The sequence below is a fragment of the Mandrillus leucophaeus genome, unplaced genomic scaffold (assembly GCF_000951045.1).
Source record: "Mandrillus leucophaeus isolate KB7577 unplaced genomic scaffold, Mleu.le_1.0 Scaffold836, whole genome shotgun sequence".
Lineage (NCBI taxonomy): Eukaryota > Metazoa > Chordata > Mammalia > Primates > Cercopithecidae > Mandrillus > Mandrillus leucophaeus.
This window is the reverse complement of record NW_012109097.1, coordinates 36,580-42,545: the sequence shown is the minus strand read 5'-3', so window position 1 is coordinate 42,545 and position 5,966 is coordinate 36,580.

Here is a 5,966-nt window from a genome sequence, read left to right as displayed (position 1 = left end):
CCATGACCAAATGGATTCACAGCCAATTCTACCAGAGGTACAAAAAGGAGCTGGTACCATTCCTTCTGAAACTATTCCAAACAATGGAAAAAGAGGGACTTCTCCCTAACTCATTTCATGAGGCCAGCATCATCCTGATTCCAAAACCTGGCAGAGACACAACAAAAAAAGAAAATTTCAGACCAATATCCCCAATGAACATGGATGCGAAAATTCTCAATAAAATACTGTCAAACCAAATCCAGCAGCACATCAAAAAGCTTATCCACCAAGATCAAGTTGGCTCCATCCCTGGGATGCAAGATTGGTTCAACATATGCAAATCAATAAACGTAATCCATCACATAAACAGAACCAATGACAAAAACCAAAAGACTATCTCAATAGTTGCAGATAAGGCCTTCAATAAAATTCAAGAGCACTTCATGCTAAAAACTCTCAATAAACTAGGTATTGATGGAACATATCTCAAAATAATAAGAGGTATTTATGACAAAGTCATAGCCAATATTATACTGAATGGGAAAAGGCTGGAAATATTCCCTTTGAAAACCAGCACAAGAAAAGGATGCCTTCTCTCACCACTCCTATTCAACATAGTACTGGAAGTTCTGGCCAGGGCAATTAGGCAAGAGAAATAAATAAAGGATATTCAAATAAGAAGAGAGGAAGTCAAATTGTCTCTATTTGCAGATGACATGATTGTATATTTTTAAAACCCCATCATCTCAGCCCAAAAACTTCTTAAGTGGATAAGCAACTTCAGCAAAGTCTCTGGATACAAAATCAATGTGCAAAAATCACAAGCATTCCTATATACCAATAATATAAAAGCAGAGAGCCAAATCATGAATGAACTCCCATTCACAATTGCTAAAAGAATATAAAATGTCTAGGAACATAACTTACAAGGGATGTGAAGGACCTCTTCAAGAAGAACTACAAACCACTGCTCAAGGAAATAAGACAGGACACAAACAAATGGAAAAAAAAAACATTCCATGCTCATGGATAGGAAGAATCAATATCATGAAAATGGCCATACTGCCCAAAGTAATTTATAGATTCAATGTTATTCCCATCAAGATACCATTGACTTTCTTCACAGAATTAGGAAAAAACTGCTTTAAATTTCATATGGAACCAAAAAAAGAGCCTGCATTGCCAAGACAATCCTAAGCAAAAAGAACAAAGCTGGAGGCATCAAGCTACCTGACTTCAAACTATACTATAGGGCTACAGTAAACAAAACAGCATGCTACTGGTACCAAAACAGAGATATAGACCAATGGAACAGAACACAGGCTTCAGACATAACACCACACGTCTACAACCACCTGATCTTTGACAAACCTGACAAAAACAAGCAATAGGGAAAGGATTCCCTATTCAATAAATGGTGCTGCTGGGAAAACTGGCTAGTCATATACAGAGAAGTGAAACTGGACCCATTCCTTAAACCTTATACAAAAATTAACCCAAGATAGATTAAAGACTTAAATGTAAAACCTAATACCATAAAAACCCTAGAAGAAAACCTAGGCAATACCATTCAGGACATAGGCATGGGTAAAGACTTCATAACTAAAACACCAAAAGCAATTGCAACAAAAGCCAAAATTGACAAATTGGATCTAATTAAACTAAAGAGCTTCTGCTCAGCAAAAGAAACTATCATCAGAGTGAACAGGCAACCTACAGAATGGGAGAACATTTTTGCAATCTATCCATCTGACAAAGGGCTAACATCCAGAATCTACAAAGAACCTTAAACAAATTTACAAGAAAAAAACAAACCACCCCATCAAAAAGTGGGCAAAAGATATCAACAGACATTTCTCAAAAGAAGACATTTATGCAGGCCCACAAACATATGAAGAAAAGCTCATCACCACTGGTCATTAGAGAAATGCAAATCAAACCACAATGAGATACCATCTCACACCAGTTAGAATAGCGATCACTAAAAAGTCTGGAAACAACAGATGCTGGAGAGGATGTGGAGAAACAGGAATGCTTTTACACTGTTGGTGGGAATGTAAATTAGTTCAACCATTGTGGAAGACAGTGTAGCGATTCCTCAAGGATCTGGAACCAGAAACACCATTTGACCCAGCCATCCCATTACTGGGTATATACCCAAAGGATTATAAATCATTCTGCTATAAAGACACATTCACCTGCACTATTTACAATAACAGACTCAGAACCAACCCAAATGCCCATCAATGATAGACTGGATAAAGAAAATGGGGCACATATGCAACATGGAATACTATGCAACCATAAAAAAGAATGAGTTCATGTCCTTTGCAGGTACATGTATGAATCTGGAAGCCATTATTCTCAGCAAACAAACACAGGAACAGAAAACCAAATACCACAAGTTCTCACTCATATGTGGGAGTTGAACAATGAGAACACATGGACACAGGGAGGGGAACATCACACACCAGGGCCTGTCGGGGGTGGGGAAGGGGAGGGAGAGCATTAGGACAAATACCTAATGCATTTGGGGCTTAAAACCTAGATAACAGGTTGATGGGTGCAGCAAACCACCATGGCACATGTATACCTATGTAACAAACCTGCACTTTCAGCACATGTATCCCGGAACTTAAAGCAAAATAAATTTTAAAAAAGAAAAGTTCTGCAGAACATTAAACTAATTAGAAATATTAGTCTTGTGTACTAATAATTTCTCCAGGATTAATTTCCCTAGTCTAACCTTTTTCCCCTTTTCTTCATTACTTTAAATTTTTCTCTCCTTGGGATTTTATTCTAGGCACTTAATGTAATGCTTTTCAAACCTTATTGGCAATACAGGCATTGATACATTCATCTATCTAGGTGTGTAACAAAATCTCTGTATTTGCAACTGAAACAGATAAATAGTCCCCATTAGACAGACTGAGAGCTCTTCAGGGGCAGAGAAGGTGCCTTACCATCTTTGTATCCTCAGTACATTCTGCTAGGCATATAGTCAGCACTTAATAAACACTTACAGAATTGAATTGAATTGAATTTTGAAATATCCCCAGGAAATCTGTGAGAGAGTCTGAAAAATATTTAGAACTCTGAATTGCTGTCTTAGCACTTTGGTCTCCATTAGATAAGGGAGCTTTCTGTTTACATTCTGACTCTTGTCATAGGTGAGAGTTGTAATAAAGTCGGTTTCTTAAGATGCCAGTGCCCTTAACGGAGTATACATAACAGAGTGTCCCTAACCCTGCGCCTCTAACACACTATCCCCTCACAGAGCACCCTGCATATTATGGGGGCTTAATAAATGTTTGCTGAATAAATGTTGAAAACTGAGGATCTTGTTGTCTTTTGTGTATAGAAGTAAGAAAATGCTTTTTTCTGACTCCCCTCTCTGATTCTCCCCAGTAATCTCTGTTTAGGTGCTGGAGCATTGCATGGGGCTAAAAACTAAGATATTGGGCTCAGACACACTCAGGTTCAAATCCTAACAATGCTACTAACCAGCTTTGCAACCTTATGTTTCAAGTAAGCAAGTTATTAACCCCTCTAAGCTTCCATTTGCTCACCTTTAAATGGTGATTACTATAATATTTACTCATGATGTTATTGTAAGGATTTAATGATACGATGTGCTTGGTAAACAATGGCTTGTACATCGTGAGTGCTAAGTAAATGGAGGCTGTCTTGCCCATCCTTTTATATTCATTCTAACGTTGAACATCAAGTATCAATCTACCCTTAGAGAACTGAATTGAGGATAGCATGCTTGTGACCAAAAGACCCTCTATTTCAATCTTAACATTATCTCAAACTTGCTCAGTCCACCCTCCTTCCCCAAATCCAGGGCCATGTATCAGCCTCCTCCCTGCTGTGGAGAATCACTGTAGTGAAGGACCAGAGGGGAACAGAGCTTATTAATAGTAACTTCAAATCCTCTCACCATACTAGGAATAATTGAAAAATAACAGAGCTTCTTGACTATTTCAAAGAGATACTGAGAAGCGGGATTTGAATTTAAAGCGAGAGTCATTAACAAGATTGAAATATTTGGGAACCTCATGGCTGATTTCTGAGGATTAGAGTTAGAAAAACAAACACTCTTCTAAATGAAGCATGGACCAAATTTATCAGTTAGAGATAATTCTTTGCTTTGAAAGATAAATCTCTCCAAAGTGATGACAATATAAAAATATGTTTGCATTTAATTTAGTGTTCCTGAAAGATATTGTATACTTACCTCCATAGAACTCAAGTTTACAGGCCTATGAGTTGGTGATTAATATAATGTCCTACTGAAGCCTTGTCCTTAAGTCACAACAAATACATCTGGGTCCTCTGCATGCTCTATCTGTATGCAGAGGAAACAGAGTGACATTAGCATCATGCCCACATGAAGACCAACATTGCATTTAGAGATAGGATGAGAGGATGACTGAATGCACAATTACCCCATAGGCTTGGAGCCTTTTGAGTACAAAATTTCACTTTCCTCAGAACTTTGACTTCAAGGTCATGAGCACCATTGCTGGTTCTGCAGCTACCCACACCAGGGCACAAACAGCCCACATTCAGACTCTTCTAGTCTAGCTAATATTTAGGAAGCCTAATTAAGTTTTCTGGATATCTGTCTCCCCACCTCACATTCCCAAATAGAGGCCCATTCTCTAGGCTCAAACACAACACAAACATTGTTGTTTTCCACCCTATAATTATAAATGAGCAAACCAAATGACTACACCAGTTGCACTACACCCTGTACCCACAAGGAGCTGCAACATGAAATGTGAGGACCACTCCTTGAGCTGGCCACTCTCCTCCTGGATAGTGAGTTTTTCAGGACACTAGTCCTTCCTTATTCATGGTTTCACTTTCCGAGGTTCCAGTTACCCTCAGTCAACTGAAGTCCAAAAATAGGTGTGAGTACAGTACATATTTTGAGAGAGAAAGAGAGAGAGAAAGACCACATTCACATAATTTTATTGCAGTATATTGTTATGTGTTCTATTTTTGTAATTCATTATTGCTGTACATCTTTTACTGTGCCTAATTTAAAAATTAAACTTTATCGCAGGGATGTATGTGTAGGAGAAAACATAGTATATGTAGGATTCAGTACTACAGAGTTTCCAGGCATACCTGGGGGTATTGGAATGTGTCTCCCCATAATAAGTGTGCACTACTCTACTAACAAACAGCTTGTAATTGGAAATTTATACTTGTGTCCTCATGTATTGCACAATGGTGAAGAGAATGGGCTTAAAGATTGGCTGCCTGGGTTGGAATCACTGTGTGACCCTGCGCAAATCACTTTCCTCTCCATACCTCAGTTTATTTATCTGTAGAGAGAAGATAATAAGAGAAATTACTTCAGAGGGTTGTGATGGAAAAACGGATTAAATAATATTACTCTGCTCAGACTGCTATAATAAAACACCATAGACTGGGTGGCTTAAACAACAGAAATTTATTTTCTCACAGTTCTGGAGATTAGAGTCCAAGGTCAAAGTTCTGGCAAGATTTCGTTTCTGGTAAGGGCTCTCTTTCTACCTTACAGACGGCCACCTTCTCGTTGTGTCTTCACATTGTGGAGAGAGAGTGGTCTCTCTCTCTCTCTTCCTGTCGTTATAAAGCCACTAATCTCAACAGGGGAGCCACACCCTCATGATGTCATCGAACCCTAATTACCTCCCAAAGACCACAGTCTCCAAATATATTCACATTGGGGTTAAGCCTTCAACATACAAATTTTGAGGCAGGGGGACAATTAAGTCCATAGCAATATGTATAAAGGGTTTAGACCAGTGCCTAGCATGCATCAAGTACTAAACAAATGTTACTTACCATTATTCTCATGCTAGGCATTTCATACGTGGTCTCACTTAAAAATTACAGCAGTGCAGACGTAGGCATATCCCTTTCAGCTGAGGCAACTGAGCTCAGAGAGTTACGTGCCTTGACTTTGGGGTGGCAAAGCTGACTTG